The sequence below is a fragment of the Chelonia mydas genome, chromosome 16, assembly GCF_015237465.2.
Source record: "Chelonia mydas isolate rCheMyd1 chromosome 16, rCheMyd1.pri.v2, whole genome shotgun sequence".
Classification (NCBI taxonomy): Eukaryota; Metazoa; Chordata; order Testudines; family Cheloniidae; genus Chelonia; species Chelonia mydas.
The window spans coordinates 19,064,492-19,077,451 of NC_057857.1; the positions used below are offsets into that span (position 1 = coordinate 19,064,492).

At 44.8% G+C, this 12,960-nt stretch overlaps 1 protein-coding gene across 14 annotated transcripts in view; it reads left to right on the forward strand.

The window, feature by feature from the left end:
* The first annotated feature begins 6,564 nt into the window (after window positions 1-6,564).
* Window positions 6,565-12,960, forward strand: part of SEC16A (SEC16 homolog A, endoplasmic reticulum export factor) — a 40,809-nt gene continuing 34,413 nt past the window's right edge. For 5 of the 14 annotated variants that reach the window (XM_037879308.2, XM_037879309.2, XM_043530167.1 and 2 more), the window contains exon 1: window positions 6,724-6,922. The gene's annotated coding sequence lies outside the window, so the exon portion shown is untranslated. Of the gene's footprint in view, window positions 6,923-12,960 lie in introns of all 14 variants that reach the window. The other 9 variants (XM_007060997.4, XM_037879312.2, XM_043530172.1 and 6 more) reach the window with 6 other exon arrangements.

A 12,960-nucleotide genomic window follows, 5' to 3' on the forward strand; every position in this document is an offset into this window, starting at 1 on the left:
TGGCTGCTTCTGGGATAGAGGGAGGCGACTAACCAGCATACACCACGCTATGCAAACATGGTGGACAGTGATATTTTGGCTAAGAACAGTGGGGACAAACCTCTCCTCTTCTGAAAAGGGCAATGGGATCATTAGTAGAGAGTTCCTAAGGGCTAGTCTACACCCAAAACTTACATTGGCATAGCTACTTCTCTCAGGGGTGTGAAAAATCCACCAGCCGGAGAGATAGAACTATGTCGGCCTAACCTCGGTGTAGATGCGCCACTCAACAGAAGAATCCCTCCTTCAACCTAGCTACTGCTTCTTGGTGAGGTGGATTAACTACAGCAACGGGAGAACCCTCCCTGTCGCTGTAGCGAGAGCCTACCCCGAAACATTACAGTGGGGCAGCTGTGCAGCTGTCATGTATTAAGTGTAGACATACCCTCAGTTTCTGAGGTCTCATTTGAAAGAGCCACTCCCAAATAAATCAAATCCCATGCTGTTAACTACCTCATAAAGGAGGAAAGCTGAGCTGACTCCACAATGATTTGAACCTCTGGTTCCAGAGTGTCGAGGAATTTCAAGCCTGAACATTTCATAGATTCCCAGGCCAGAAGCGACTATTGTGGTCCCCTGGTCTGACCTCAAGTACAACACAGGCCAGAGAACTTCCCCAAAATAATTCCTACAGCAGATCTTTTAGTAAAACATCCCATCTTGATTTAAAAAATGCCAGTGATGGAGAATCCACCATGACCCTTGGTAAATTGTTCCAATAGTTAATTACTCTCACTATTAAAAATGTACACCTTATTTCCAGTGACACGTTGGACTGTGACTGTGACATGTTGCCTAATCTTTTAATCATTTTCATGCCTCTTCTCTGAACCCTTGCCAATTTATCAACATCCTTCTTGAATGGTGGGCATCAGACCTGGATACTCTCTTCCCGCAGTGGGCACGCCAGTGCCAGATACAGAGGTCAAATAACCTCTCTGCTCCTACTCAAGATTCACGTTTATGCATCCCAGGATCGCATTAGCTCTTTTGGTCACAACATCAGACTGAGAGCTCATGTTCAGCTGATTGTCCACCATGCCCCTCGAATCTTATTCCACCAGTCAGATGTGAACTGGTGAAAGTTACCAGGGGCTACCCTCTGGATTACAACCCCACTGGTTATAGAGTAGGGTTGCTAACCCTCCAGAATTTTCCTGGCATCTCCAGGAATTAAAGATTAATCTTTTATTAAAGATAATGTCATGCGATGAAACCTCCAGGAATACATGCAACCAAAATTGGCAACGCTATTATAGGGGCAGATGATTACCGAAATTCCATGATCCCAAGTCCCTGTAGGAGCCCAGGCAGGGAGGGAAGGAAAATCTCACCTCCTCCCTGCTACTGCCTCCACACTCTCCCTTGGTCCAGCCCTCTGATAGCTTAATAAGTCCCAGGGCAGTTCTTCCCCGACTCCCTCTTCTCCCCTCCCCAGACATGCTGAGGAAAGTGCTGTCCTTGGGCACTGGACCAAGCTCTACAAGTTTGCTAACGACTGCTGAGCGCTGTGGAGAGGAGGGGAGAGAAATATTCCCACCATCAACCCTTCACCTAGGTGCCCCCAGCATCAGAACCCACCCTACACCCAGGGCTCACCATCCCCAATACCAACATTCCCCCATCCTTACACCCCCCTCTCCCAAATCACCTGTCTTTTCTTGCCGTGACCCCCCCCCCCTCCTTTGTGGCTGCAAAGGGATGATGGGATTTGGGTAGGTCCTGGCAAGAACCTGCAGGTGGCCTGAAGGGTCCAGGTGGAAAGTGGTGGAGAACCTCAATACTATACCATAGTGATCAAAGGATTTATAAGCACCTGTTTAGATCAGAATACCACTCAGCCGCTCCGAGCGCAAGCACATTTGTTGCTAATGAAACACCGGTGCATCTGAGCTACTTGTTTTTATGCTGGAGGATTAGTTGTGTTGGTGGTATTTTTGGGTGTGTTTGTTTTTTCATTATTCCTGCTCAATTAGATGGAGCATTTGGAAATTGCTGCTCTGCATGGCTTTCTGGGGGCTGTCTGTGCTTGCTCTGAAAGTTTCCAGCACAGGTGCTTGGGTCCTGATCTCTGACTTGTGCCCCAGCAGTTCGGATTGTCCCTTTAGAAGGATCAAAGTGGGAGCATTTCATCCCAGGCGTAAACCCAGTGGCACTGCACTAGGAACTCAGTGTGTTTTGAATGATGAAGGCTAACAAAAAGCTTAGCATGTCTGAGTTGGCTGGACTGATAGGATGCCGATAGTTGAAGCATAAGCTCTGCCCAGAGCAATTGCCTCCCTGTTGAACTCAGACTGAAAGGTAAAAGATTCTTCAACAGTAAGCTCTTTGAGGCAGGGACAGTCTTCATTTTTGCCTGTTGTACAGGGCTGAGTGCACTGCCGGCACTTAATAATGAAAGATACATATAACTGCATTGCACCCCAAAGAGAGTAATGGTAACTGCACAGAACAGAATGAAAAGGAGGTTTGCAAATGTTCTTTTCTTACCTTCCACGCATCTGCATTTTGTCCAGTGTGCAAGGAAAGGATCCTTTTCCGTTACTTGGCTAGCACTTATTTCTTATTTGGTACCCTGACCCCAGATCTGGCTGCACTTCAGCGGTGCTGCATGTAGACTGTAAAGGCTACAGAATGAAATATCATCAGTGTATCAGTGTGATATTATAGTGCAATCAGTCACTTAAGAGCAGAAAGAGCAAAGATAAGCTCCCACTCTAACCTGATAGTGTTTGAATTCAGTAAATAGCATCAATAATAAAAGACCCATGAAGGCCCAACTAGGCTAATCAAACTCAGATGTCCTCACAAAATACCCCTGGGGGAAGCACCAGGACATAGCCTTTATGTTCACTTCAGGCTGTGTAGGTAAATGGCATTTGACAAGCTGGTTCATAAGAATGTCCTCACAAAAGAGAGATGAAAGGCACTTTTAAAAATCACAGCACTGCGTCTGGTTCCCACACCATCATCAAAGTGCTGCCTGCCCTGCTCGGGCTGGGTTTGAGGATATTACCTTGCTTTAATGATCAAGTGGGCAGGAAATGGCCCTTGAACTGACAATGACCCTTGATTAAGATGTTTGTTTAGGTCACTTGTATTTTTTGTACTTTTGTCTCAGAGGCTTTTTGTTCAATACAGAATATGACAATGCAGGCACAGTGGAAACACCTGTACACAAACTGTTGTAAATAAGACCCATCATTCTTACTTTTGAAGAATGACTTCCTCTTTAAAAGCAAAAAGAAAAGGAGTACTTGTGGCACCTTGTCTCCAGGAGAAATACATCCTCACATCCATCACAACAGAGCTAGAGCACAGACCTACATGCAGTAAAAACTCTGGCCCAGTTCATGGTAGAGTGTTAGCAGCTTCTTTAGAAAAACAAAACTCGTGCTTTTCTGGAGCAGTGCTCTCACAGTTTGTTAAAAATGGGGAACTATGGTTTCAAATTGCAGCATAAACAGGACCCTGTATCTACTTCATCTGTAAAATTACAATCCATGGAATCTTAAACCACAATCCTACAAATATGCACATGCTTAACTTTAAGCATTCCTGTTAAATTAAGCATGTGCGTAAATGATTGCAGGATCAGGGCCTTAATTTGTAGCTTCTGAAAGCAGTAAGATAACAAGCATCTTGGTGTATTCAACAGCCGCTCAGACAAAATAATTTTTGATAGGCTTAATTTCTAATAACCCAGTGCTATTAAAGACCCATTGCACTTCAGTGATCCATTCTATAACCTTTTGGTAACTCAGCGAATCTTTCTAGGCATACTTACTACAGAACTTCCAAAATCTTTGCCTTGAGAAACCAGACAGTGTTCTAGGGATGCAGTTGACTCTTTTGAGTAAACTTCTAACTAGTATTGCTCCACACACTTTAGAATATTGGTGCAGAATGACTCTGCACCAATCAAAAAATCAGAGTTGCCCCTTTCTATGCTCCTTAAAGTAGGCACCTGACTCAGTCGAAAACAAAAAGAATAGGAGGACTCGTGGCACCTTAGAGACTAACAAATTTATTAGCGCATAAGCTTTCGTGGGCTACAGAGCTTATGCGTTAATAAATTTGTTAGTCTCTAAGGTGCCACAAGTACTCCTGTTCTTTTTGCGGATACAGACTAACACGGCTGCTACTCTGAAAGCTGAAAACAAGTTTTCCAGCATCCGCCTTGTTGGAAGGGCGTGCTGTATAATGAAGGAAATGGAAAAGGTTGGTAGACCCACATTTCCCTTTTAGTTGGATGCTAATTTTACAGGTCCAACTAGGGTGACCAGAAAGCAAATGTGAAAAATCAGGACGGCGGGGGGGGGGGGGGGGGGAGTAATAGGAGCCTATATAAGGAAAAGACCCAAAAATTGGGACTGTCCCTATAAAATCGGGACATCTGGTCACCCTAGGTCCAACATTCCACAGGCAGTGCTCTGCCTCACCCTAGCGGTTCTTCTTTGCAAGTTCATCTCTTCAGTAAAGGCAGGTCTATACTTAAAACACTGGTATGGCTGTGTGCAGTGCTTCAGTGAAGACGCTACTACACTAAAGGAGAGCCTCTCCCATTGGCGTAGTTAATCCACTTCCAGGAGAGGCAGTAGCTATCAGGAGAAGCCTGCCCATCAACATAGCGCTGTTGGCACTGGGGGTTAGGTCAGTAGAACCACGTCACTCGGGGTGTGGATTTTTCACACCCCTGAGCGACGGTAGTTATACCAATGTAAGCTTATAGTATAGACCTGGCCTCAAAACAGTCTATATGGTCCATTCAGCCCTTGACTTTCCTTCTGAAACTGTCCATGAGCTTACCATTGGGTAAGCTTGTGACATTGGGTTTTGTGATATGGACACCTGCCCGCTCTTAAAGTTGAAATCAAAGTTCAGATCCAGGATTTTGGCTCTTGCACATCTCTCGATAATTTACTAAACTAACAGCTTATTGCCTTATTTCACGTATCTGCAATGCTACAACCCCACAACAGCCAAAGCCACCCCATAAGCTCTTTGGGGCAGACTGTCTTTTTGTTCTGTGTTTGTCCAGAACCTAGTGTAGTGGGGTGAATGACTGGGACTCCTAGATGCTACCTTAATGCAGTAAGAATTAATAATAATATAGGAACTGGCACAGATGACTAGGCCTTACGATTGCTAAACCTGAATTTCCTTACTTCTCAGAATAGTTTGTGGTATGGCGTGCTTCTCGAGGCTGTGTGAAGACGGTGAAACAGGCAGGAAGATTGCTGGCCAATGACTCCCGTGCATTGTGTTTATTGTTCATTGTGATGTGATTCTATGGTGCTTTGAATTCAGAGAATGTATGCGAAGTAAGAGGAGTTTATTGCTCTGTGGTTATTGAGAACACTGAGCAAGCTCCTGGCAGGAAACCACCTGATTATTCTAGTTGCCTTTTCTAAATGGAGCTTTCCGGGTGAATCTGCGGGGGCAGAGCCCTTCCACTCAGACGCTCACATTTCAAGAAAAACTAAAGGGATGGAAAGGAAGGTAGTGGAAACTTCACATGGCAGAGAGAGGAGATTCTTCATTTTCCATTTGGAGTTTGCAGTCTGGCCTTGCAGTCACAGCTAGGCTGGGATCCACAAGTCAAGGAGGGTCATCAGCGAGCAGGGGTGAGAGGAATCGCTGGAGCCAGGTTCAATAGGCAAAGTCGGGGTTGGAGTCCGGCTGGGGTTGGAGATCATAGGTAGTGCTAGGCTGGAATCAAGAGGCAGGGTCAGGGTCCGAGTGGGGCTGGGGTTGGAGAACAGTGATCAGGAGACTTCGGTGAGGTTTGGAATCACAACAGGCCAGAAGTCTATGTGGTTGCCCAGACAACTTTCTAGGCAGCCTCCAGGGTTAAATAGTGCATTTGGACAGGCAGAGGGCCGCAGGGCACTGTCACGCTGCCTCTCCTGGGCAGTGCTTCCTGCAGCGCCTGCTCTCCCTGGCGTTCCCCGGCTGTGCCTGGTGACACTGTGGGAAGATCAGCCAGCCCTGGCTCTGCGGAGTGGGGTTCTCGTCACACAGATCCTTACAGTTTAGTCAGAGATGTCTAATTATCTGACACCTCCTCCAGGCATCGCCAGCACCTGGGCTGTCAGCGCAGGGGCTGACAGCGCCCCCAGGCCATCCCCCGGGACACAGGCTTTCACCACCCCATGCACTGGAGGGCACAGGCAAGAGGGGAGGGCCCCTAAGGCTGTGCAGTGCAGGGGCCACTGGAGGAGGTGGGCGCCTGCTTTCCTGTGTTTAATAAGGCATTGCCTGTCCAACACAGATGGGCAGGCCAGGCTCAGATGTGGCTTGGCATCATGGGGGGGGTCATAGTGTCCCAAGGGAGATACGGTCTGGTTGGGCAGGTCTGACGAGATGGACAGGCCCAGCCCGGAATAACAGGCTGAGCAGGTGAATCCTTGCTCAGGCCCGTCAAGGCTTCTCCAACCTCCCTAGGTGGGGCTCGAACCGGGATCCTCACGTCTCCAGAAGCTGTATTTGTTAGCGTGCCCGCCCACCGTCAATGCGCATGCGCATAACCCTGGCGGCCTTCGGAGGACACCCGCCGGTGAGCGCCGAACCCTTAAAGGGATGATTACATTTTCTGTCCGCCGACGCAGCTGAGTTTACACCCGCCGCCGCCACCCGACGAACCCTTTAAGCAACTCAACGGGGAGGGGAAAGAAACAAAATGTGTGTGGCGTCGAAGCGTACGCGCTGCGTCATCGCGTGCGGAGCGTGACACGTCGGCGGCCGGGGCCATTGGAGCCGGATGTTCCAAGATGGTGGCGATTGTTGGGGTTGCGGCTTCTGTGAGGGGGGGAGGCGTCTGCTGCTGAAGGGGCTTCGCCTGCTGCGTGCACCCCCTGGGGGCCGAGCCGGGTTCCGCCGGGTGAGGGGAGCGCGCCGGGGGCCACCTGGGGGGTGGGCTGGGGCGGGCTCGGGCTGCCACTGCTTGGGGAAGCCTGGGGGGTGACAGGGAGCGGGGAGGGGTTGGGAAGGTGGAAGCTTTGGGGCGACAGGGAGTGGGACGCTTTGGGAGGGGGGTGGGAGGGAGTTTGGGGTTGCAGCTGGCCGGGGAGAGGGGGACTTCGGGGCGGAGGGTGACAGGGAGCGATGGGGTGGAGTAGAGCCTGGGCCGGGGACTGGTTTCGGGGGCATTTGAGAAGGGAAGCAGCTTTGGCCTGGGAGATTTGGAGCCACAAAGTGAGAAAGCTGGATGTCAGTAGGGTGCAGCCTGGCTGGTGGGAAGCCTGGGGCATGAAGAGATCTGGATGCTGTTATGGGAGAAGTCTGGAGGTCATTTGGTTAGGTCGCTTGGGCGGGAGGGGGGGCATAGCCTGAGGAATGTGGCTCAAGACTTGCTGGGCTGTGGGGTTCAAATGCGTGGGCAGCTCTTCACATTGAGAGAAAGGATGGCCCAGTGGCTAGGATGCTACCTTAGGACTTGGGAGACTTCGACGCTCTGCCTCAGTTCTGTATCTGTAAAATGCAGATCTTATCACTCCCCTATGAAATAGGGATGTTGTGAGGTTAAATAAATTAAAGGTTGCAAGGCACTTATTGAGTAATGGGCGACATACAAGTATGATGTATAGACAGTAGGGGTGGAAGGTCCAGCACTGGGTACTTCAGGGACTGGCTGTCTACGATTACCCCCAACTTCTCGTAGGTATTCATACTGGTCCCCAGAACATGGTACCTACTGTTCCCACCCTGGACAATTCTGATTTTTCTCAGGGTGCCTTTGTGGCATGTAAGCAACAGAAGCAGCTGTAGAAAAGGGATTTCTTGGAAATCCTGAAATTGGATTGGGGTCCCTGATGTGACATTTCATGATATTGCGACATGGTGGTGCTCAGATGTTGCAATGTATGGGTTTATACTGTCAGATGAATTTGCAAAAATGGCAGTTGAAGTTTCTGCCTCTCCACCTATTTGATTGTGTTTGGGAAACCCAAGCTCCACAGTAGGTTAGAGTGTGTATGATTGCAGGTCTGTCTTGTGGGTAGATGTAGGGTATTAAGGCTATTTTGAAAGTATGTCCCTGAGTGTAAATGTTTGTTTATTTTCAACAAGACATTTAAAATGCTCTCTTCAAAACCAGAGTCTCCCTTTTTCAAACGGTTGTAGCTTCTTAGCCATGTGCATAATTGAACAGGAGAGACTTTGAGAACCTGCTGATGATGGCTGAGTATTGCCTGAAAAAGTTGGGAACCACTGACCTAATTAACTAGTAATTTCCTTTCCAAAGTAATGGAAAGATTTATGTTGCTGTTGTCTGAGGGCTGCATGTTCAGCTCTATGTTCTTGGTTCCAGGAGCATCAGAGCAATATTTGCATTTATGGGGAAGCTGGTAGGAAGTGTTTAGCATTATTGTTGCAGTATGATAGTGTTCCACAGTATGTTAGATGTCATGCATGCATGCATGCAGGAAGATGAAGTGCCTGTTCTGGACAGCTTATGGTTTGTGGCCGTGATCCTGTAATTGGATCCGTATGAACACAGGGGTTTGCCCATACAAATCCGACTGCAGGATTGCGGCCTAAGATGACCAGTAACGTATAAAAGGTGTGGGAGACTAATAAATCGTACCGTTGGATTTTTAAAAAGTGTTCAGTTACTCTGCTTCTAGTGTTGGAGAAAAACTATCTTGCAGGATAGGATTAACTTAACACTGTAGCCACTGGTGTCCTTTTGCAGGGTCTTCTGTGATAACACAGTGAAATCTGCGTTATCCGGCAATTTACCAACCCGAAAGCTCGAGAAACAGGCATTTCTGATATCTCCCAATACAAATCTTCAGTAGATTTGCCAGGCTACCTGCAGGGCTCCCCAGAAGCGGTGACATGTCTCTGCTGCTCCTAGGCAGAGGAACAGCCATGGCGGCTCCGTGCACTACCCCTTTCCTGAATGCTAGCTCTGCAGCTCCCATTGGCCGGGAACCATGGCCAATGGGAGCTGCGGGGGTGGCACCTGTGGGCAGAGGCAGTGTGAAGACCTGCCTGGCCGCCCCTCTGCATAGGAGCAGCAGGAACATGTTGCTGCTTGTGGGGAGCCACCCGAGGTGAGTGCCGCCTGGATCCGGCACCCCGAAACCCCTCCCGTGCCCCAACCTCCTGCCCTGAGCCCCCTCCCGCACCTAAACTCCCTCCCTTCGTTGGAAAGCGTAACTCGTAGTTAACCACAATTTTTGACTAACCAGCACCCCCCATTCCCCCAACATGCCGGATAGCAAAGCTTTTAGTGTTTCAATTCAGTTCACAGGCTTTTATCTCTTACTTTGCATGTGTCCAAAGCATAGCAGAGATGTTGAGAAAACTTTGGATTCCTTTCATCTCAGCCAAAACTACAGTTGCCTGTAGATCTTGTTTTGATAGTTAAAATTGCTTAATTGGGGCTGTTTTGCTCACTGAATAAATTATGCATAAAATATTTATGACCCAAGATCTTCAATTAGAATACTGATTACAGATTTATCTAACTGTATTTGTGCTGTTTGCGTATTCCTGCAGTGATGTTGACAAACTCGTGTAATAGGTAACTAATTTAACTACTTTGGTTTGTGTGTATTGTTGTGTCATTGTGCATGGGTTACGGTACACAAAGGATGTTAGGAAGGAGGTACACAACGCTGAAAAGCTCTGTGGAGAAAGTAATAGGTCTTCATTCATTGTTCACTGCTTCATGATAACATTTGTCATATTTCACTTTTAGTAGTTGCCATTTAAGCTCCACAGAAAATCCTAACATAAACAAAGAGAATTATTCCAGATTATACCAAGGTGTATCATTTGCTCCATTAAGATCCTTTTCAAAGAATTAAGAAACCTGTAAAAACTGACACCATTTTAGTTTTGATCATTTGTTATAAGCTTTATTTAGCTAGGCTGACTTTTGGGTAAATGATCACCTCAAGTACACCTGTTGCATTCAAACTTCACTAAGTGTTGCAGATGCTATTCAATGAATTTCATTGGTTTCTTGTTTGGGTACAAATCCTGATCCATTGCAAAAATTCAGTTTTCTACTAAGATGCCACTCTTGACACACAATAAGTTATAAAAATGAAAGATCATATGAATATAAATATCTTAATGTGAATTGCAAGAAATTTGTGAGATGGAAAAAAAATCTTCTCTGAGCTATTCTGCATGCTTAAGTAGAGAACTGTGTGTGAATAATGCATGTCTGAAACACTCCTTATGCTGTATTTTTTTGAGTAAACTGACTTGGGCTATGTAATAACATTAGTTAATGCAGAATTTGATATAGAATTAAGTCCAATATCTAGTCAGACACTAGATAAAATGCAGACAAAAACGTTTTATCTTTTGTGGCTCATACTGAAAGTTACATGTGGTGGTGTTGATGATGTAATAACCCTCAGGACATTATTAAATTAATTAAGAACACCAAACATATCTCTTCATAATGCATGTTGCTAAGAGGCAACAAGAAAAAAAAAAAGCTACAGTCTGGTTCTTGAAATTGCATTGCGATCTGAGTTTTTATTAGTTGGCCTCTGGAAAGACAGTCACACGAGCTTTCAGTGGAATTATTTTTCACACTGAGCAATCGATTCTGTAAACATGCTAACAAATATTACTTTGAGCAATCTCACTGACTATGTTGGCCTCTCAGTTTGACTGTTCTGAAATGTATTCATAAATCTTTTAGATAGTACTTTAACTCTTAAAGCTTAAGCCTAATTTTTCAGATTTCAGCTATATCTTTTTGGGGTGTTCTAATGACTTTTTTTTAAAACAGTTCATTTTCCTTCATTCCTTTCCATGGGAAAGCTTTTTTTAGTATACCTAAAGGAGTGAATTTAAGCTGATATAGTTGTAACGGTATAACTCCCTGTTCGAACACTGTGGCAAACTCTCCTAATGGAAAAGGAGTACTTGTGGCACCTTAGAGACTAACCAATTTATTTGAGCATAAGCTTTCGTGAACTGTTTGTACAAGCAGAAGAGTGTTTTGGCCAGTATAATTTACACAAGTTCCCTGAAGAAAATAAGTTATATTGAGAAAAGGAGTTTGTTGTTATAAACTACATATACGCTAGGGCTTTTGCCGGCATAGCTATGTCTATCGGAAGTGGGATTTTTTTTTTTTTTGGCCTCCTACTCCTAACTGTCATAGCTATGTTAGCAAAACTTTCAAGTGCGGAGGAGGCCCAAGAGTGGCTTTTTTGCTTTACTTTATATTATTTGGGGAAGAGGTTTAAGCTAAATCAAAAAAGCTACTCTTACACTGGAGTATCAGTGTAGCTATACCTGGATAGCTACGCTTTGGTATAACTGGTAAAACTTTGTTTTCTGTAACCTTTTCTGGGGCTGCCCTTTTTATGCAGTTGTAGATTTTCTGTAGTCACTAGGTGACTAATATTTAGTAGGCCACTGTGCCTTATCAACTAGTAAAACTTTTTGAGATGCAAGATTTGCCACCCTAGATGTGAACACTCTAGTTGGATTAGTTTTGAGATTATTGTGTAGCCATCATTGTTCTCACTTATTAAAAACAAAAAAACCCTTCTGTTAATTTTAAGTTTTGGAAAAAGATTTTTTTTCCAAATTGATATTGTGGATTAAAACTACTTGCTTTCATCATTTTAATAACCTGCACAGTTTGTGTTTTTAATCTCTTACACACCTTTTCTACTTGCTGTGTATGATCTGTTTATTAACTTTGATCCAGAAAAGGATGCATCCTCCTGGCTTGGGCCTCTAAAATAAGTTTGTGGTTAGAGTTCTTTATTTATTTCTGAGATCCACAAAAAAGAGCAAGTAATTAATGAAAGTTGGACTCTTCGCTAATTTTGAGTTTACTAATTATCCGTTATTACAAGAACACTGAAGATATTAGTGTTTTGTGTGTGTTTGATAAAATATTGTTAGGAACAAAGTCCCTCTCAGAAATGTGAAAGTCAGCACCTACATTCTAAAACAACTGATTTCTCTACCCAACTAGTTTACCCAAAAACTTGTTTTTGAAAATGTAAAAAATTTGTAAATGGGAAATAAACATTTTGTTCACAAGAAATTATGGTTTCCACTTGAACTATTGTCTTACATTTCTGGTTTCCACTTTCCCATGCATTGCATGAGAACAGCTAGTACAATGAAAACACAAATTTTAATAATTTTACTGTAAAAACCTGAAAACTTAACTGTGGAAGAATAAATATAAGGGGATGTCCAAAACAGATTCTTAGAAGCATATTCATTTTCTAAGTGTGTAGAATCAGGAGCCGCTGACTAGGCAGGGTTTCCTGGTAACATCCTGGTTGGCAGTAGTTGTGCCCTGCTGGAAAACCTTCTCCCAGATATCAAGGCGGAGAGAAACGATTACAATATCTGAAAACTCTTTGAATTGCAACTAATGTTCCCTGACATGGATTAAGCATGCAACTGTTTTAAAAAAGAATTTTAAAGAAAAATTGAAGTTATGCCTGAAACTAACAAACCTAAGTTCAATATTTCTATTCAAAAGCCTAGCATTAACTCAATTCTGCTCCTGCTCCCCATCTTAACAAAAGATTTACATTGTTCTAGTTATTGCTTTATATCCATTGTGATGGGGTGCTTGGTCCCCATGGAGGGGGACCCCAATAGCAGACCCCCTCCTCAATGATCCCACATAAAGAGGGGCTGCATTACCATGACCTACGAGCTACAGTAATACAAATAATAAATAGTAATGAGAGACTGTATTGATTAGAAGCCAGGGGAAGTTGCCTTCAGGAAATATATAAGGGCTATCCTGCTCATTGGCTTACGTGCTTTGTGGTTTTGAAGTTTACTGATTTTAAAGCTTTACAGAATGAATGCAGCCAGAGACTTTTTGCCAAGATTATATTTTGATTAAGCTGAAACCCCAGAGAGAGGTTTTTGCATTTAACTCCTTCTCTAGCTGCTTAGCTC